At 37.8% G+C, this 23,044-nt stretch overlaps 1 protein-coding gene across 1 annotated transcript in view; it reads left to right on the plus strand.

The window, feature by feature from the left end:
• Positions 1 to 23,044, plus strand: part of LOC112126655 (neuroendocrine convertase 2-like) — a 121,746-nt gene that overhangs the window by 80,975 nt on the left and 17,727 nt on the right. The gene's annotated exons all lie outside the window — the stretch shown is intronic.

Here is a 23,044-nt window from a genome sequence, read left to right on the forward strand (position 1 = left end):
AAAATCTCTGAAAATTTTATTCAATTTTTGAGAGCTGTGAGCAGTGGCAACTTGGTAAAAGCAATATTTGATCATTTTTACACCTAATTTTTTTCTGGTTCCTGGGGCCGATTGGACGGAACTCTCGGACACTTGTCAAATATTTCGATCAAGTATCAGCAAAAAAAGACTCATTGAAATCCGTGACCTCACAACACTATCCTCTTCTTGTTAACAGTTTCCCGATTTTGTTCGTGGTCTTCAGAGCGGTTTTAATTTCTAATTTTTTGAATAAATTTGTTAGTTTCTACATTCTTTTCCTATTGATAAGAATTTGGTATATTTTTAACCCCCTGTTAATGTAAGGATTTTCAATCCTAATTCTTAGAAGATAAAAATAGAGTTCGAGTGGGGGGTCATTGTTGGGACGCTTGATTTTTATAAAGCCCTCCAGTCCCCGCTGCGTTGGCTTGGGCTGCTTAGGCGAAATCCGCCTGGCCCCTTTGGTCGTTTCCGCCTCATCGGGCTTCATATAATTATTTCTTTGGCCAATGCATAAAGCAAGGTCAGAAAAAAAAAAAAATAGAGTTTTTGTTGTCAACGTGTTCAAGTTTCCATATGCAATTATACATATGATACAGATCTTCCGTACATGACCTTTCCGACGACTATAATTATATTTCAATTTGCTAACGATGTTCGTTTACAAATTTACGATTAGAGAATTGTTAAACGTTTGAATGAATGTTTAAATGTAACTTCGTGCATTCAATACTAATTTTTACAATTTAAAATGCATTTATTTATGTTAAAGAAATGCGTATTACAAATCAGATAAGAAAATCCTGTTATTAAATGTACAATATAATTAATCAAATACGGTTACTACGAGTAAAATTGCATTATATAATATGGCAAAAGTGTCATCTTGACTTTCAATTTCAAGGGAATTCGAACTGCGCCTTGGATTTCACGGTCCAAATATCATTATTACAGAATTTGTTATGAATTTTTCAATATTAAATCCTAAACAACTCGAAGAAAATAAAATATTCTATTTGCAGTTTTAAATAGAAAAAAAGAAGCAATGACAAGTCTTTGTTTATTAAATTGCAACTCATCATAAACACTGCTGACGTCGCGAGGGGGGCGAGCCGTGTAGAAGACATCTCAAGAAAGATTTCTCCTATTATTTTCTATGTAATATCCGGGATCGAAAGAAAATTAAAGTTCCACCTTTACTATTATTTTTCAGCAAGGGTGAAAGCGTTCAACCGTACACATTTTGATTATACTGATAAGGAAAATACAAATATAATCAGGGCCAGTCGTACTTTTAAACTGAAATGTTCAACAAGTCAGACTGACTGGAATAAAATTAAAATAAGTGTAGGTAAAACGTACATAAAACACTTCACACCAAACTCCAATGGACAACCCTCAGGCATGTGTCGCATTTCATTTTCCTCGGTGACTCCTCACGCACCTCTTTTCGTGTGATTGCCTTACCGAAGTGGCTGTAGATAGTTGGGCTAATGCTTTACATTCACAAAGGATATATGCCGATTTCTCTGGTTCCTTCTGACAGAGTCGACATGTTTTTCTTTGCTTTACCCATCTTCGTAGTTATGAAGGCACTGACCGGTATAGAGGCCTATATTTTTCCTCAAATCCTGCCTGCTGAGAGAGAGAGAGAGAGAGAGAGAGAGAGAGAGAGAGAGAGAGAAAGAGAGAGAAAGAGAGAGGAATTCCTTCGCCTTCCTTTTTGAAAGTTTTATCAATTTCTTAGCTTGCCTCATATCTGGTGTTTTTGTCCATTGGTTGAGTATTTCTTTCTCAACTCATTTTTCCAGTTTGAACTTAAGCACACATGTCGGTAGTGGTTCTGTCCCATTGGTGAGAGGGCTGCCCCTTTTTGGCTCGTCGGTCAGCCTGTTCATTTCCTTCTATATTTTCATGTCCCCGAACCCACTTTAAGGTAATCTTGCGTTTTCTTAGAGGCATTGGCCTCATTTAGGCACTCCCAGACAAAGCTAGTGTTAAAAGCATACGCATTGCCCGTGTGCTTTCCTGAGTGAGTATGTTAATCCGTGCACCTTTCATTTTCTTATTTTTAAACTCCTGTTTACAGAGTTGGAATGCATGGACCTCAGATTGAAAAATAAAGTGTTGGGCTAAGTCCAAGGGGCTTCGCTAGGTATAGTAATAGAGTTCGGCCCTTTTACCCCTATACCATATTATTAGATGAACCATATTATGGCATATTCCTGAAATGTGGGGCTAACTTTCTTCGAAAAGTTTCTAGTGTGTAGATAGTCAATCCACCGGATTTATTTAAGTATAGATCCTTAGGTAAAAGTAAATTAAGTTAAATTTGTAACCTGAGGGACAGGGAAGAGAGTGTGTACCATTCTTGTGCAATTGGACCAAATTTAGCTGAATTTAAGCTTAAATTCTTTTCATAAAATTCCTAAACTATGTTCGAAAGATCTCGTCAATTTCGGAAAATAGGCTCACGATTAACAATTAACAAAAGAAGTTAATTACTATCAACTACTACAACCACTGTACTAGATAGACAAGGGGTATCCTGTTGAAGGAGGGCAGGGAATATTCCATCCACCCCGGCTGCCTTGAATTTCTTGAAGGAATGTACCGCCCATTTGTTGGCCTCCCAAGAAATTACCTCATTAGCCTTATCCCGGTTTGGTGTTGGTAATTCATCCTCGGCTAGAATAGTGGAAGAGTCTGACCTGGGGAAATGCCTAGACATCAAGTTCAGGATCTCCTCACAGGATGGTGTACACCCCATTATCATCCTGTAATAAACCTAAAGGATTAATATAATCTTTTTCCAGAAGTTTAAAAATACAAGCACTTTCCTTAACAGTTCTGTTTCCAAACATTAGTCCCTCCAGGCTTTACGCTTAGTTTTCCTTAACTCTTTTTTATAATCTTTCTTCATGGAGAAATAATCCCTCCAGTACAGTTCAGAGTTCCACTGCAGGGCTTTTTTGTGTATTGCTCTGACCCTTTTCCTTAAACTAGCCAGATCTTTATTCGACCAGTGATGTCGATTCTGACGTAGTATTTTTTCAGGACACGCTTCTACACCCGCAGAGTTTATGACCTGTATAATGTTATTAGCAACCTGCTCCAGCTCTGTTACGTTAGTAGGAGTAGGTATGCAAACTGTAATATTATTAATAATATTAATATAGGTTTCCCAGTTCGTTAGTTTTGGATTCTTAAACCTTATTTTGTTAACTTCTGAGATTTTAAAATCAATGATACATTGATCTGAGAAGATCTTACCTGGTGTCACCTTCCACTCCGTTACCCAATTAGCAATTGGCAGAGAGGCTAGTGATACATCCAATACTTCCCTCCTATTTTTTGTTATAAAATTGGGACAGTTGCCCACATTCAGGATGGATAAATTTTTGCTTAATATAACTTCCAAGAATGTAATACTTCTCGCATTGTTATCTGTGCTACCCCATGCTAGGTTGTGTACGTTGATATCACAGCCCAGAATAAGACCTATATTATTATCGTCACAATATGAGATAAATTCCTTTACTGCCTTAGCTGGGCCGTCCTCATCGTGCGGTAAGTATGCACTTGCCAAATAAAAAGTTTTGTGGGGTCCCCCTTCTCCTGAAATCAATTGATATTGTTATGATATCACTAGACCAAAACCTAGATATAGGAATTGGTCTTAATTCCTTATGTACCACAATGCATGCTCTCGGCCTGTCGTGCCTTAGATCCTGAAACAGTTCAAATTTTTTATTTTTTAAACCGATTGCTTGGCCCCTATAGGTATAGGGTTCCTATATTAAATAAATCAATGTCTGCAGCACAGTCATGTCCCTAACGATTTCGGCCGTGACAATCTTACTGTGCTGCATATTAATTTGTGACACCCTGAGAGGTCTCATGAATAATCCGTGGTACGCTAGGGGTGAGTCACTTAAATGAGAAGGGGACGGTTTAACCCTGATTCAGAAGGGAATCCTCGGCTTCGCTAGATAGCTCACCGACAATCATCCTCTCCACACCAGTATCGCCCACTCCTACAACACCCTTGCCTCTATCCGTGTGAGCGGGATTGGAGTCACATCCATCGTCCTTTATCAGTGGACATAGGTCCTTATCAATCTCCATTATCTCTGGTAGAGAGGGTTATGGAGACTTTTACCCTGATGCGGTTCAACTCCAGTGTCATCATTGGGTTATGTTGGAATGTTTTAGCATCCCATTCTGGTACTTCCCAACAGAGGTAAGTCCCGTCACCTGTGTGGGTCTTTCGAGTGGAAAAGACACTCGTTAAATAGCAAAAACAACTTTCGTCGTTGGCACGTGGTTTTACAGGCGTGCAACCTTCCGCGTAGTTCACGGCCAAGTCTTTCGATAACAGATTATACCGTTGACAGGTGAAACAACAGAATCGGGTTTTCCATTTGCTTTCAATCGAAGGGTAAACCACTTTTTCAGTTTATTTGTCTTTAATTTACATTGTATTCGACTTGCGTATGCGACGTATAAAGTCCTTTGTACGAGTAACTGCCGTTTAACAAATGAAATGAAACGAGTTCCAGGCCGTATAACGTTGCTGAGGAAAAGCGACATCCCGGTGGGACATAAAGGACGAGCGATAATTTTTGTCCTTTAGTTGATTTTATGTTTGGCAACTTCAAATAAAGACTGCGTTCTGCCTCTCGTGATTAATTAAAAAATAATGAACCTAAACACCGGATATTTTTTAACCGAATTAGTCATTCCAATGAGAGGGCGGTAATAGAAGTGAAATATAACCCCCTCGGGGCGAAGTTTTTGTGCCTGACATTAATGCAAATTAAAATCTCCGCTTGAGTGAGTGAGAGATAGAAGGTAAATTCCCTATCTGAAAAACAAAATGTCACTGCGAATGGCAGCCTTCATGTGAAATACAATCCTTTATCCTCGACTTTATTGTCTAGGCCGTATTTACGTTAAACATAAGATGGGACTGTCCTGTAAATTGAAAATTCCCATCGGCCATAATTAACGATGAGACAGGGTTATGGGTCTTTTTTGTTAGACGGCGATAACAACGGCAACACGAATACAGAGAGTAAGTCGTTTAAACGTGCAGTAAAGGTTCAACTTAGCCGCTGAATTGAGGCTATAAGGAATAAATTTTAGTATAAAGGACATTACGCCTTCATGGTTTTACGGCCCAACCGTCTTAAGTTTTCCATTAAAAGTTCGATAAATAATTTATTATTTTTGGACATAAAGAATAACATCACAGCTAACGAGGAATTATTCTTACAAATCTGTTATTCATTCGGCCAACATTTTTACAAGGTTTGTTGTTAATCCAACGAGGATTCAGGGAAATTTTGGAAGAATAAACGATCCAGTTTTAAATTATCACAGCAGACATTTATTACTATAAAGTAAACTGTCGAATTGAACAAGTTTGAAAAATATAGTTTATATTATGGGATTTACTTGCTGTGTTTAAATATGGGGCATTCGAATAAAATTGTTTTCTTATATCCGAATCGGGATACAATAGCTCTTAAAGGGCGCAGTATAAGACACACCGACCAATACAACTACGATCCGAATTAGTTGTGGTAAAGAAGCAACAGTACAATGTTCAACATTACACAGTAGAGGTAGATGTATCACTCGGGGTGTATAATATACCGCGCCGTTCTTTTTCTTACTGTATCTCCCGTTCTGGTTTATAGCACACTGTTGCGTCCTAGTTCAACAATGAACCTGATTTGTAGGCCACGTTTCAGTGGTTAAATTTCTTCTTCGTTACTTGTACATCACAGAATACTTCCTCCTGCGGGGAAATATGGCCCCGCAATTTGTCAGTATGCGTGCTGGTGCATCCTCTGTTTCTTTGGAAAATCTGCACGTGCCGTGTTGTGTTATACCTATGTTTTTGATATACCCTTTCAGTCTGCAGTGTCCTGCCATGATTCCAATCGGGATTCTAAGTTTTTCCTGCTTCCTTTGATGTATTCTGTTGCTTCTTTCCTTCCAAAATTAGTTAGAAGTTTCTTGGGTTGTATATGTCCGATGAGTGAATTCCTCTGTTTCTTCATTTTCATATTGTCCTTTTCTCTAAGATACTCGTTGTTAGTGCGAATTATTATGCCACAGAAGGGTTCAGGATCTATCAGCCCTTTTCCTTGTAAGGTCATCCGCTCCCTCGCTACCCTCCACTCCCACATGTGCTGGGATCCAGCAGAGTGTGGCTTTATTTTATATGCCTAATCTATTTAATTTAGTTTTGCAATTCCCATCTGTGAGCTAATGTTGTTTCAACTTAATGCTTTGATGATTGCTTGGCTACATGATAGCTATATTCTTGCTTTTGTATCTTGTGTTAATATTGCACTGCTTACATCTCTCAATTGCATGGATGTGTTTTGTATTTCTTCTTTCCCTTGAGTGGTTGTATTAGTTCTCTTGAACAATAAAATAACTTGTTGTGAGATTCTTTCTGATTACGTTCACTCCCAACTAAACTGGGGGCCGCTCTAAAAACTGTTTCGGGGAGAATGAAGTGCAGAGAATCCCAAGAAGAAATGGATTATAAACTTTTGTCGAAGGCCGACCTGGCCGGAATATGACAAGATCGCGGAATAAAGCCGAAAGGTAAGAAATCTTAACTTACTGCCCGTTTACGACGACCCGAGATGGAAAACAAATTACAATATTCACACTCACCGCGGAATGCTGTAAGCATGCCGTGCACAACAACTCTTTCGCTGTCAAGGACACGAAAGATGCTGTCGAATTCTTTTCAGGAAGCGACAACACAAAGTCAGTTAAATCTTGGCTGGAGAATTTGAAGATATGGCGGAATTTGACAATTGACTAATCGCCAAACGTTGATTTATGCCAGACGACTAGCTGGCTCAACCAAACTTTTTCTTAATTACGAAAAGTGTGGTAAAACTTGGGTCGACTTGCGACAATCATTACTGACAGAATTTGGTCGGAAAATGGACAGTAAAAAAGTCCACACGCTTTTAAGGTCGACCAAACCGAGATACGATGAGCCATGGACGATTTATCTCTATAGGATGCTTGCTATTTTCTCGCAATGCCGACGTTGAGATGAGCTGCGTTTTGGGATACGACATTGACAACATTCCAGACCGCCTCGAAAATAAAATAATCCTGAACAGACCCTCAAATACAACCCAGTTTGGAGAAAAACATCACATATGGGCAATGTTGGGCACTTACTCGTGTATTAATAAGAAGTGAATATTTGATCATCCCTCACCACTCTCAAAAATGAGTGATTACTCTTATCCATTACTTTATCACTCATCACTCATTTTCTTTATGAATAAATTATAATCACTTTCTTTTTGTTTACACACTGCTTTTGTTTGTTGGAACTTTGGAACCTGCAGTCTTTATCTCCTTCAGTATTTAAATTTAACCAGTACCAACTAGGCAGTTGAAGAAATGAGTCACAATGTCTAACTCTGCCAATACCAAACCAATGTGTAAGCAGTGCTGCTCTTATCTCCGATTTATCAAACGAAACAGGGGAATGCTCTAGAGAATTGTATCGGCACTTGTATGCTTTGCCTCACTGAAAATGTAGAAGTCAAGGGTTATGGAACATCTCTATCAATTTTATGTCCCATTTACAAAGAAAACACGGTATGGAAATCGTCAATGCATACAATGAATATGTCAAAAATAAGAAGAGTTGGCGAAACGTTAAAGCTGATTCTAATTCTACAAAAAGAACTAAAAATAACCCCTCAACTACCCAAAAAATAAAAAATAAAAAGTTTAATGACTCATTAATAAAATTTATAATGGATGGGATATATGGGAAACATATTCCCATTATTCAAGCCGCTCTGAACAAATTATACCATCGATATGACTCCCTATAATTTAATGTTTGGAATATCAATGAAAACAAAACAACTTAGGTTATAACTTAGAACTTAAGTATAAAAATGTTAGGTTATAACAACTTAAGTATATCATAGAACAGGAGTTTGCCAAAGCATTTAAGGACGGAGGTCAAGAACTACGGGACTATGCCAAAACACACATGGTTTGCTGCACTTTTTACAGATGAGTGTAGATTTGCTCAACGATATCCAGATGGGCGAGAAAGAGTGTGGAGAAGGCAAATAAAAGTTACGAAGCCTGTAATTTTTCCCAGAGCCAACCTTTTCAAAGTAGCTCAGTGATGGTGTGGGATTTCAATGGAGAGTCCCCAGCGTTGGCTATTGTTCGTGGAGGGTCATTGACAGCCACTCGCTATGAGGATGAAATATTGAAACATCATGCGTTGCCTATCCTCGATGAAATCAGCGACAATCCTATTCTAATGCACGATTATGCCCGTCCATATATCGCTCGCATAGTGCAAACATACCTTCAACAGCATAAAGCCTTAGCCTGGCCGTTCTCCAGACTTGAACCCCATCGAAAATTTATGGGATAACCTCAAAAGAGCACGTCCATCGCTTTCTGATACACTCCACGATCTTGAAAGGACTGGGTCATTGTACGCATCCCATGTTCCCGGTAGTCTCTTCGGCGCCTGCTATCACTATACAGACGGAAACGCGACTCATCAATAAACATAACATCATTCCAATTAGTGATCTCTTCTAGGCGCTCTCTCCTGCACCATATTCTCTTAAGTTGATGGTGGCAGGCTGTTGCTGCAGGTCGTCTCAAAGGGGCGTACGATGTGAGGCCAACTTCCCACAAACGATTACGAATCGTTTGTGTTTATAAAAGCCTTGACAAAACATCTTGTACTTCATTTAAGATCTGGCGGGCAATATTGGGCATCTTGCAGCAATGGCAATATTTCTATCCTCCGGCGTCATAATGCGCTGAGATCCACTACCAGGCCTCTTATTGGCATTTTCAGTCTCTCGCAAGCTCTGAGAAATGCCAATGCCTCTGCGATATCCACTTGCCGTGACCTCGATAATTCATTCACACAATAATATTGCCAACTTCCGGTTCAAGATGATGTCTTTCCTTGGTTAAAAAGAATACTAATTAAAATAGAGAAAAGACAAGCAAAGGTGTTAGTTTACAAAATGAATAATTTTCATGTTTACTATTTTTTAGTAATACGTTATTAAAAATGAGGATTAACATTTTTTATTTTTTGTTTGTACTTTCTATTTTGTTTTATACAACTAAAAAGAATATATCGATTAAATTAATAGAATAAAAATAAATCGCAAATATCTCTATTCATTTTTGAGTAGTTTATATTGAACAGAAGCAATGATTAGGCCGTTTAATATAACCGTGTTAATTATAAGTTAAAACGAAGCATTCCACTTTTCCAAGAAGAACGGGCTTTCAGACAAATTAACTACAAAACGCCCTATATTGTCCATGCTAAGCATATTATAAACTTGTTCCCTTGTTAATTTTCCATTTTTAATGTTTTAATCAGTTGTATGTACCTTTGTTAAAATCTAATCGTGAGGTTCATAAATAAAAAACCACTGTATGGATTTGCTAAACACTAGGATTATAACATGCACATTTTGGTGATCTTGTAAAAATATTTTATAAAATCTTCTGTTTGAAGTAATATTCGGCCTTATTTTCTTAAGCCAGTCCTTCCCAGGCTGTCTAAAACGCTGTTTCACACACAAGTCGATAGCTCATCAGTTAAGTACCATGCCAGGTTATTTTAGGCTTTAAGGAGAACATGAACAAGCCTAGTAAAACATGTAAAAACAGTGAGGGTTGAATACAATCACCTTGGCGAATACCGGTAAATTAAACGACTCGTCAGACTATTCGAGATTTCTCCAGATATCGTGCTCTATTGATAAGAAACGCCCCTGTTAAAAATAAACTGAGTTTTCCTTATCTTCTTTTAAACTCCTTTCTTGGCCGTGTTTTATAATATCTGAAATTAAATCACGCTATTTTCTCGATATAAATCGGCGAAATGTACGGAGTTGAAAAACAAGAAACGGCCGTTTCTCACTCCTCTGGCCTAAATGAGGTCAAAGCCAACCGTTCGGATCAACCCCGTACTAAATTAAGCTAAAAATTTTAATGCTTGACTTCGGCGCAATTAATGCTCGGTAGCTATGAAGTCCTCGAGCTTTTTTAACTTGGGCCAGCTTCGATAGTTTTCATTCCCTTAGAGGATGCAAAGACGAAAAATTCGCGTACAACAACCATTTCGGCTCGTTAAATGTTAATTTCCTTCATATATTGATTACAAATGAGTTGGTTTTAAAAAAAAATAATTACGTTTTTTCAACACAAACAAATTAAATTGTGTAATTTTTGCTGCTTTATTATTTCGGAAAATATAGTTTTTTTACCTTTTTACTTGACCATGACCAAATACCTCCTATATTAATTAAACATCTCCAAAATAAGAAAATAAAAATAAAAAAACATAGCCGTATTAAATAGCATTTTTAATAGGATTTTTCCCAACAGCACAAAAACAAGCTGAAATAACAATACTCCACGAGCTAGGGTAAAATTCTAAATTAATCAAAGGTAGAAATATAAAGACATGAGATGAGGTGTCAAGTTAGTACATACATAAACAAATATACAGAAGAAACTGTAAAGATTGGAGACTTGATATCCAGTTTATTGCATGAACAGGGTGTGTTTTTTAACATGCGCCAGCAGGTTTTACCTATTTTTTGAACAGTTACAAAAAGTGACCAATGGATACCCCCTTACATTTTTGCGTAGATTACAGAACTGTCGTCAATTGTTTTCAAACGTCAAATATCGTCGCCATCGACATCAAGTTTTTTATTTCATCCCCAAATTTTAAATCTTTTTCTGAAACTAGATTTTTTCTGAGAAGAATGAGTACCAGTTACTTGAAAGTAAGCAACTATCTGGGTACAAACTACAACAACGTACCTAACGATTAGGGAGAGGAAGCGTGAGTGGGAAGGGGAGGGGCGAGGGAGAGAGAGAGAGAAGGGGGAGGGAGAGTGAGGGAGTGAGAGTGAAGAGAGAGGAGAAAGAAAGAATAGAAAGAGGCGGAAAATAAGAATCATATTTATGTATTTTACTTTATATGAAATCTATGATGGTTCGTACCAAATTTGTCTATTCTGATTTCGCCTGAGGAAGATCGGATATGCCTAAACACGTTACAGTTTATATACCTATTTTACGTAAAAAAACACAACTACGTACGTTCTAAAATAATCATCCCCACCTCCAGGAATCTGTGCTACCCAAGAATTGTGCAATTGTGGGAAAAACTTCAAAGTAGCACGCCCTCGTTGCATTTCTATTGAATTCATTGATAAAATACGGCATCATCGGAAATAAGTAGAAGGAATATGTTTTAACTGCTTGTCCGCCATACCTTAACTTCAGCATGCAACTCCACTTGTGGTTGTTGTACGTGTGAAAAGCGACATCACACGCTCCTTCATTTGAAAAAAAATATCTTCTTCAATCTCCGTACAATACCGCAGTTAATCAATCATACTCTTCAACCGTCATAATACCCATCAGGTTGAAGCGGACAAATCCACGACATCAATCAGTAGATAATACAAGCCGGTTCTGGCACCGCCTCCAACACAGCCCACCTCACCACCTCATCCACACCTAACCACAAACTCATCACCTTCATGGGGTCTGACGGTGAACCCGCCTCCGCCTCACGCCACCACGACACCCGGTTACACTTCTCGTTGCTCTACCCTAATCATGACGTCACCATTTTGCGTCATTATTCTTATTACTGTATTGATATTACCTCTCTTATCACTTATTTAAATAAAACAATTGGTGAAATTAATACTTTATACAATTCATACATGTTTAGCGGTAGCCGAGTGGTTAAGGCGTCAGACTCTCGGCTAGTAGATCCCGCGGTCGTGGGTTCGATCCCCACCGTCGCCTCTGGACTTTTTCTGACGCCTAAGGGGACCGGTGGCCGCAATTGACAGAAATTGACACGGCACTCATCAATGGAAGGGGCGNGTAAAACGATGTGGTGGTGGCGGTGCCAGAGTTGGCATCTCTTACCTGCTTATTTTACAGGCTCTATTTTAACCGCCGCACAAGGCCGGCTGAACGTGCTTTTGGGTACAGGAAAAGCGACCATTCGTAACAAAAACGGCAAATGGCATCCTTTCCGAATGGTCATCCTATATGGAGCCCGACGAACTTTTATCAACCCTAATCTTGCGGATCGTTTAGCCCTATAGGTTCGTTGGATTTGGACATAATCTAATAAATGGGGGATACCCAAGTGCCTTTCAGGATTTAGGGCTCCCAACATAAATCCACAATGCTAATACAATAGTTATGGAGTAAATAAACTACCATTTACCACAGTGCAATCTAGAAATTTAATGTTTGTTTCCTAATTTCAAGACCGTTAGCCGACTCCATGAATCAGTGATCAACTATCTGGATACGTTATTACGGGTCGTACACCTCCAAACACGACCAGTTGACCGAACACTCGTGGCGACTATAGCTACCCAGCTCGAGTACATCCGTACGACGCATATTTTGCATACATTGTACGCCGTTCTTTCCATACTCCCCCCATTTGTATGTACAGATGTAATTCCATCACTAGAGAGATGCTATGTTTCATTCATTGAACCTTCCAAATACAAAGTGTTTACTCCAGGAAAAATTATAAATTACATTTTCCTAATTCTTGTGGCTTTCAAGGGCTTGTGGTTGTGACTTATCTCTTGGGGGGTGTTTTGGCCGGGCCGACCTTTGGGCTGGGCTATTGGGGCAGGAGAGTGGCCGCAAGCTCAGTAGTAGGCATTCAGGTCTTCACCACGCCAATATCTCCGTATAGTTTTTTCTCTTTCTCTCGACTCTTGCGATTTCTCTCGTCATCATCCCTCGACACTTGTTCCGGGCTTCAACGACGATTTACCAACAGAAGCAGGTTCGGATTCGGGCCCGACCTCCAACATCCAGCCCAGCACCGGCGAGCCGTAGCCAGAAGTTTAGTGCCCCGCATACGATTTTTTTTTCCTTCTCCGCTTTCCTCCTTAAGTCAATTCCCCAGAATTAATTTTCATTAGGTTTCATTTACTCTTTCTTTATTTTATTTTCAGTTCACATTTTTCCGCAATAGCCGTAACTTTGTCTTGTATTGTTTTTTATTTATTCAATTTATTTATTTATTTTATTTTTATTTCATTCGGCAATCCGCCGAAACACAAAGCATTGGCTTTGAATAAATGTAATGGGTTTTCCTTCTAACGATTAACTTCTTCACTTTGTTATTATTAGATTTTTTGAGTGTTTTACGAACCACATCAATGCAGAGCTTATACAGGTTAAAAGATTCTATTAGAATAAATTTCAATTGTATAATTAGGTCGTTGGAGTTTTTTGTCAAATTTTCCACTTCTCTTGCTACGGGGTTTTCTCTATAAATTAGAAATACGAATATTTTTCTATTGACACAATGGGTTTTATTATTAAATAGGGGTGTAGGAACAATGTAAGTGAAATCAGCGAACCGTTCGATCTTATCAAATGCTTTTTTTACGTCAATAGTCTGCCGTTGTTACAACAATAACGATCCTGTAACAGGTGCAACAACTATAATACTTTAATATCACTGATAATTCTTCTATTTTTTAGGAGCTAACNTATATATATTTTTTGGTAATATGGAGGCTAAACAGGTGAATTAAAATCCAAAATCGGCCTAATTACAGAAAAATATAGAATTTGAAAAGTCATTATTATTTCTTTTTATAAACCCTAAAATTTAAAACTTCCTTTTACAACATTTTCAATGTGTGAATTAAAAGACAGGCCATGATCATTTTTAACATTTCATTACAGGTAATATAATTACTTGGAGATCGTGAGATGCGGTATGGAGTGACGTAGGTTTTAGAAAACATTTTATTTATCTTGCCAACGTTTCGATCTTTATTGAGATCATCTTCAGGGCCTGGGATTTATAAACATTGTTTAAATTTTACAAATACGTGTAGGATGAGAAAAAAAATGAATTTATACAATGCTAGAAAATTTTGTATTAAACAAATGAATTTATACAATGCTAGAAAATTTTAGATTGAATCAAATTATTTTATTCACTCAAAGTGTTTGTTTTCTGCGTAAATGTGTCATTCTTGTGTGTCGTGTTGAGAGTGCCACTGAGATATTGATTTTTTATGTTTATATACGTTGGATTTTGAAGTGGTCGGGAAGGAAGTCGGGATAGAAAGACATTTTTATATTAGGTTTCAGGTGAATGGAGCCGACGGAGCGGACAATAGGAAAAAATGGGGAATTATTCGGCCTGATTATCCTTTCAGTATTATATAGACGGGGATAATTACGGAAAGGAAAGCTAAATTGTGAAAGAATTAGATTAGGTACAAATGTTTGATGTGAGGAATGTAATGATTGTTTTATATGTTTTGAGTGATGTGATAATATATCTCTGTTATCAATATTGAATTTGATTAATGATATTAGCGTAGCTACGACTGAGTTTACACGTGTTTGTTCTGTAATTGATGCCGTGTTTATCTCTGTTGATGTACACTATTTCTAAAAAGTTACGTTTGTGTTTGTTTTGTTCTGTATGTAATATTTTTGAATTGTTGAAGTCAAAATTGTGTTGGTGTTCAAAATGGTGGTTAGCCAGTGCTGTAGGATTTTGCTTGGGTTTTTTGCAATCATAGATATGTTGATTTTCTCTCTTATCCAGATGTTGGGATGTAAGACCGATGTAAGTTGCCGGACAATTTAAACAATCGATTTTGTAAATTACGTCAGATTTATTTGTTACTAGTGTGGGATCTTCAATTTGGAAAAATGTGTGTGAATTGCTATTTTAAAGTTATCAGAAGAGGGAAACGTGTTTAATTTATGCGCAAGGCCGTGAATGAATGGCATGGAAACGTATGCTGGTTTGTCTGTAATTGATAGATTTGATATAGTATTATTAGTAATAGTGAATGGTGTTAGTGTTGACTTGTAGTTGTTGATTATGTGTTTAGGGTACTGATTGTTATCTAGGTTTGTATATCTTTATGTTCTTGTCGTGAAATGATTCATGGCTTAGGGTAATAATTCTGTTAAGTTGCCGTTTGGCCGTGTTTATTACTGTATGAAGAGGATGGCGTGAGTAAAGTTGAGGAAGTGATCTATGTTTCGAGGTTTTCGATAGCAATCTGTGATTAATGTACCATCTGGTTGTTTTATTACGAGTATATCTTAAAATGGTATTGTTTTGTTGTTTTCGATTTCATGTGTAAATTGTAGGCGTGGGTGAAAGCTATTAAATGTATCTAATGTAGTTTGAATTTGATCTGTGGGAACTGCTGTCAATATATCATCTACGTATTTAGTGAGGAAGGGTAATGTGAAAGGAAGTGGTCGTATAACTGTGTCCAGTCGTGTTTTGGACGCCGTCGAGTGAGGATCGAAGTGGCTTTATCTCCTATTTAAAGAAGATTTAATACTTTCGAAGGAGAGGACATAACCAAAACACTCCCCAGGATAAAATGGTCCACAATCCTGGCGTTTGTGAATAGGTCCAAAAGGTTTATGCAGGACTCGTGAGCCGACCAGGTCCCGGACCTTTTAGGGATGGGGTACGGGCCTACTCAGGCTTTTAACCCCTCGGGTCCTGGTCGCCCGCCCTGTGTAATATATAACTAGGCTGATCACAGGCGCTTTCCGGAGCAGTCCCTCGTTCAGCCTTCATGCAGATGCAGGAGAAATGCCTTTAAGTTTCAGACGTGACTTTCTTGATTTGAAGTTTTTTGCTAAAATCACTTCCTCTAAGTNCGAAGGCCATGGATTCAGATCCCGCTCGTGGCACTAGCTTTTTCATTTCAACCAAAACCTTACAAAAAATATTAATTAATTGAAAGAAGTAATTTGGTCAATAGAACACTAAATATAATGAATAAATAAGACGTTTCATCCATCCTTAAATAGTTCCTCCAATCAGCGGGTTCAAGGGAAAGATCTTTCATCAAATTGATCTGGGTATTTCGGCTTCTGTTCTTACGCCATTTCCTCTTCGATTTTTTGCTTTTAATATATAAATAAATGGAAGCGTAGCACAAGAGATCGTCATCCATTTTGAGAAGGTAATTCACTGGTTGACGTTCGGTGCGACTGGCTGTGGAGTGGTCGTGAATGCCCCCCTCAAATGTCAGGCACTCCAAATGGAGCTGTACAGCTCGGCGCGGTTCCATTTGGAGTGATCGTGAAAGGCCACCTTATTAAATCTCCAGTCGAAGTGAAATCAATTAAAAGAATCACAAAAACATACTTAGAAAACAATTGCTCTCAAATAATAAATCTTGGTACATGTATTCTGACGTTTGATTCTCAAAAGTTGCCTGAGTTTATTACAATATATGGAACCCGTTGCAAAGCGGCTCCTTATATTCCTCCACTTAGACAATGTAAAAACTGTTTCCGATATAATCACTTCCAGGATCAATGCAGAGGAAAACCAAGATGTGAAAATTGCGGGCTGTCACATGAAAATAACTTGTCTTGCAGCAGTACAGTGAAATGTGCAAATTGTTTTGGGAATCATAAGTCATCTGACCGATCCTGTCCCGAATATATTCGATTAAATTCAATAAAGCGAAATAAAGTTGTATCATCTACGTTATATGCAACAGTTACCTCTAATAGATTTAATCTTCTAGATAACCTGTCGGATTTTCCTCAATTAGATTCGCCAAATTCAAATCAACATGGTACTAAGTTTAAATCCCGACCCGTGTCTAAAATGTCTTCCTTCAGACATAATCCTTACTCAGTCAATAAAAAGAAGGTTAAAGATAATTTGAAAGAATACGATTCACTAAGTAACGTCCTAACAACTACCGAAAACCTTAATAAAAATCCCACGAGAATGGCCTAAGATCAATCCATATTCAAATCAGTCCGAAGAAAATAAGTACTCATATTATGTAAACCTGTTGCATAAAAGTGTACAAGATCTCGAAAATAATCCTGGTGTGAACCCAGAAAAAACCTTGTTTAACATCTTTCAAGCTTATGAGCAACTCAAAAACGAAGTTAAAAAAATTTTCAAGCCAACACTCATGATCATAACAATGTAAGCTAAAATTAAATATGTATAAACAAAATATGAATTTACGATTGCTGCAATGGAATTGCCGCTCTATAATTTCAAAGAAAGGTTCCCTGGAAGAGATAATTTATAGACTAAAAATTGACATTGTAACACTTTCCGAAACATGGTTGTCACCAAACCGTAGAATAAAATTCGCTTGCTTTAACTTTATACGTCAGGATAGAAATGATGGTTATGGACGAGTGGATCTACTCGTTCGTAATTCAATCCCAATTTCCAATGTGTCACCGTGTTTTGTAACATATCCAATTTCATGACTACATCAATTCAACTCCTAATAAAAAACTACGCATTTCCCCTAACCATTATATCTGTATATAACAATCCTAGAAACAAAATCAGCACCCAAGAATGGGACATATTTTTTAGCAATTTGCCAAGGCCATTCATATTATCTGGAGACTTCAACGTTCATCACACCGTTTTCGGATCTGATTGGTCAGATTCATGCGGCAGATCTCTGATTGATGCTATAGGAAACCACAATATAGTGTTTTTGAATGATGGTTCACCACGCATAAAATATCATCGTCATTATCAAGGAAATCTTCCGTAGATATAACTTTCGTAAGTTCCGATATATCATCAAAAGGCTCCTGGAAGGTCTTTCCAATCCTCATAGACATAAAAGAAACTTATGTTCCCAAAGTTATTTTTTCTAGCCGTAAATGGAACCTAAAAAAAGCAAATTGGACAAAATTCACGGAAAAAACGGATTTAACGGTAAACGCAATAGGCGAAGGGACCTATGAAACATTTGTTCAAATTGTGAATACAGCAAGTGACTTATACATTCTTAAACTCAACAGAAACCAGAGCCATTTTTCAAAGCTAACGAAAACTTGGTTGAATCCTGAATGTGAGCTAATCTTGAGGCAAAGGAAAGCTGCGTTAATGGCATTTAAAAGGTCACCGTGTACTCAGAGTTTCATAATATACAAAAACTCAAATGCGAAATTTAATAACGCAGTAAAAAGAGCAAAAAAAACTGTCGTGGAGAGAATGTTGTTCATCTTTAAATAGAAGTTCTACTTCAGCGATATGGTCAAAACTCAAAAAACTAAAAAACTCTTCAAATCCCCGCCTACCTTATAACAGTTGGTACTTGGACAGAGAAATTTATCCAAAATTTATTCCCTCAAGGTCCGATAAATAGTTATGAACAAACAAACGCATTCAAAAGCGCTATGTTTACTGAAGCCTTCGCTATTCAGAAATGAAGCTTGCCTTGAAAAAAGCAAATAATTCTTCCCCCGGAGTTGACCACATCCATTATTCGATGCTTTCCAATCTTTCGTTTGCTTGTAAACAAACTTTATTAAATGTATATAATAATTTGTGGCGAGGAAAAGCTGAAATCCCTCCCTCATGGAAAATCTGCTTGTTAATATTAATACTGAAACCGAAAAAACATCCTAACGCCTCGTCATCGTATCGCCCGATCGCTCTGTCTTCTTGTGTTCTAAAAACATTCGAAAGAATGATAAAAAACCGATTGCTATGGTGGTTAGAAAGAAATGAATTCCTTCCTCCTACTCAATTCGGATTTCGTAAAGGACTCTCGGTACAAGATGCTCAAGCGAACTTAATTAGCGACATTTATGATGCTTTTACAAACCATAAATCACTAATTGCGTTATTTGTCGATATTTCGGCGGCGTTTGATAAAGTGGATTTTGGCATCTTAGCCCTTAAAATGTCTCTTATTGGCCTCCCACATATCATTATTCAAAATATTTTAAACATTATAGTTTCAAGAGAAAATGAAAAGTCATTTGGACCTTGTAAGACTTATCAGGGTCTTTCTCAGGGAGGAATTCTGAGCCCATTACTATTACTAATCTATGTCCATGATTTACCTTCTTATATATCTCCTACTATTAAGGTGATCCAATTTGCGGATGATATTTGTCTATATTCCACGCATAGATCCATCGAAGCGGGTGTTCTTGCTCTAGATGAAGGCACGAGAGAATTCTTAATATGGACAGAAAAGAATAATTTTACAATTTCAGCTCAAAAATCACATCTCTGCCCTTTCTGTACGAAGAGGTCGATCCTTCTCAGTAACTCAGTGGAGTTGTGTAACAATACCTTTCCTGTATGTAGAACTGCGAAATTTTTAGGACTTATGCTGGACCGTAAATTGTTATGGAAAGAACAAATAGATCAAATATTATGTAAAGGTGAAATATATTTTAATGTTCTGAGATGTTTCTCAGCAAATAAATGGGGCGCCGATTCGGAAATTTCACTGCGATTTTTATAGGTCATGTATTCGTAGTTCGATGGATTTCGGATCAATATTTTTTTGAAATGCAAAAAATCTCATTTAAACCGACTCCGAGTTTTCCGCAATAAGTGGTTTCGGAGATGCCTGGGATTATTGTCAGATACTCCTATAAAAGTTCTGCTATATATAAAAGCTGCGAGCCACCTCAGAATTTTAGAATTGAAAGATTGGCCTATAACTACGTTCTAAAACTATACTCAACTAACAGCGAAATTTATAAAAAAAACTAGCCCTCTTGAACATAAACATTTTAACAAAGAAATTCTGGGAAAAGAAAAGTACGCCTCCTATGATAGAAGCCTATTTGGAATCAATTCCGAATATCTCAAATATTTATAAAAACGACATTTTTCCAACATTGGAATCAGATTATGAATCATCCCGCTCTCACATCCAAGTATCATTCCTCCGCGACTACTCTGGGATGGCCCCCTCGGCTGTCAATTCTTTATTTTTAGGGGATATGCAACCGTTTTCCAGATCTCCGTACCTCATCTTCACGGTTCCGACACAAAATCGTTCTTGCTGGCGGGACCGTCGAGCAAAGCATAGAATTTGCAGCAGAAACAGACAAAAAATACGAAGCAATAATTAATAAAAACAATGAAATAATAAAAAACCTAGAAACCCAAATCCAAACCTTGAATTCATATAGCATGCAACAAAAGAGCAATGGCGATGAAGTGGGAAAAGTAAATAATATGTTAGAAAACCAGGTCTTGGAAAGGATGCAAGCACATGAAATCATGCTAAATAATATATTGGGAAACAGAACAACAATAAACGAAAAAATTAATCACATTCAAGATAATAGCATGCAGGTCAACAAAACATACGCTCATGCAACAAAACATAATACTGGTTTAAACTTAGCAATGCCAAACATTACACAAAAAGACAACACAAACCTCATGCAAATAAGAACTCCCTCATGCACCCCACAGTTACCACTTACAGACACAACAAATAACATCGCAACAAATCAAGACCGTGACTTGCCGTGGACGCAAATTACAAGGAAAAATAGCAGAATGACGCTGAAGGAGAAAAAAATCGCGAACCCCAATTTGAACAAGGTCGTGATAATCAAGTCTAAAACTAATGAGACCTCTACCGCCATCAAAGAAAAACTTAAACACGGATTCGAACCTAAACTACTCGGCATAAGAATTACAAACATGAGACCCACTGCAGATGAAAATTTGGCTCTTCTGGTCGAAACCGAAGACTATAAAAAGAAACTAGAGTCATGTCCTCAATTAAACGTGCTTGGATTGGAAGCAATTGAACTCCCAAAGAAAAAGCCCACTATTACTCTATACGGCATCTCTGATGAATACACGATACGCGACTTTCAGAAGGAACTGCTGGAGCAAAACAGCGAACTGTTCAAGAATGCAGACGACCTTAAAATGAAATACAGAACTAAAAAAGGTAAAACTGGGTCGCAGAAATCAACCCCACGGTATTGAAAGAGGTCATAAAGTGTAACAGGCTTTTCCTAAAATTTCAAACATGCAAAATAGCTAAAAACGTGGAGGTTATTTCGTGTTTTAATTGCCAGGGGTATGGGCATATAGCAGCCTACTGTAACAAATCAGTGGTTTGCAGATGGTGTTCCGGAAACCACGACGTGACAAAGTGCGACAAAACCAACTCACCTAAATGTGTAAATTGCGTCAATGGGAAATTATTAAATGTTGAGCATATGTCAGGTGACAGATTATGTCCTTTTAAGATAAGGGCTAAAGCCTATGCAGAAAGCAAAATTGATTATGGGGCGTAATACTCTCACAATATATCAATTAAACGCACAAAAGTCCATAAACGTCGGCAACGAATTACGGGAATTAATTGCACGTGAAAGCCCCGATGTCGTAGCAATGCAAGAGCCATGGATCGAGAGGAACATCAGCCCGTTGGGGATTATGGCAACTAGATACGGCGATAAAACTCGAGGCGCCAAAGCAGTGGTATACTCAGTTAATCCGGAAATTCTCACTGCCGAAATTAAGACTAATAGCCCCTACATTGCTGCTGTCCTCGCAAGGAAAAATCTATGTGACATGCTAATCATTTCAGTGTATTTACCCTGCAAAAGTGGCAATCATGAAATCTTGGATGAGCTAAACACACTAATCGCCAAAACTAATTGTAACATCGTTCTCGCCGCAGACGTTAATGCTCATAATAAGTGCTGGGGATCTCCAGCTAATGATCTCGCAGGCATTAAAGTAATGGAATTAATTTTAAAGAATGATCTCATCCTTCTGAATTCCCAAGATTCTCCTCCCACTTTTGCAGGAGCAAGCGGTGTCTCTCACATAGATATTGCCGCTGTCAGTAGGAGTTTGGCCGATAAAGTGGCTTCCTTTGAAATATGCCCAGATGAAACAACCAGCGATCATGCACTTTTGAAAAGTAAAATTGAGCAGCAAGTTAATCATAATACTACCAATAAGTATCGTAACAATAGAAGGTTCTCCATTAAAACAGTAGATTGGGAAGAATTTCAGCACGCGATGAAAGACCAATGGCACGATGGGGTAGGCTGTGCCTGGTTTGACACCCAATTAAACCAAAGTGAAATGTACAAGCTCCCTTCGGAAATAAGTATTTATTCTGCGGAACTATTTGGCATTTTTAAGGCTCTTGAGTATGCCAATGAAAATCAGCTAAGCACTAAGACAATTATAATACTGTCTGATTCTAAGACTTCCTTGGAAAGTATAAAAAATCTAAATTTAAAATTTGGTGGAAACTATTTAGTACACTGGGTGGCAAACAAAATATTAGCACTAAAACATAATAAAAACACTAGCATAAGATTGTGTTGGGTTAGGGGTCACGCCGGGATCTTTTGTAATTTCATGGTAGACAAACGAGCAAAACGAGCTTTGTATGAGGGGAAGAGTCTTACAATTCCTATTCCCATTCAGGACGCAAAACGATGTATCCAGGCGGAAATTATTAAGAAACGGCACAACACAATTAATTCTACACCGACGGGAGCTTTCTATACCTCAATAAATCCAAATTTAAATAAGAAACCTTGGTTCCATGGACTGTCAAAAAAGGACTGCCTACTTAGATCTGGTCATGGCATTTGTGGGATGTATCTTTATAAAATAAACAAAGACAGACTAAGTTATGCGGACCATACCATGTAGAGGAAGAAGTAGAACACCTTATTATGAACTGCAAGAAATATTCGAAAGAGAGAAGGATTTGGTTTGACAGATTATACGCAAAGAAATGCATTGTCAAACCAATAAATTACAAATCCCTACTCTTGCAAAATGATGACCAGATATACCGTCTCATGATAGAAATTATACATAGCTGTGGGATAACACTGTAAAATTTATGTATGTATAATTGTATTGTGTATTTAATTTTTGATTTATGATTTAAATAAGGTTTTTAGTTGAGATAAAAAAGTCAATGGCACGAGCGGGATTCGAACCCACGATCTTCAGCTAGATACGCCGCTGCTCTACCGCCCTTTAAGTGATTTGTAGGTGTACATGTGAATGTGTTTCTTGAAGGATTTTGTTTGTCTGTTTGATGAGAGAAGGGGCAGGGTCTGTTTTGATTTTGCT

Source organism: Cimex lectularius, unplaced genomic scaffold (assembly GCF_000648675.2).
Source record: "Cimex lectularius strain Harlan isolate CLEC.00 unplaced genomic scaffold, Clec_2.1 scaffold66, whole genome shotgun sequence".
Taxonomy (NCBI): domain Eukaryota; kingdom Metazoa; phylum Arthropoda; class Insecta; order Hemiptera; family Cimicidae; genus Cimex; species Cimex lectularius.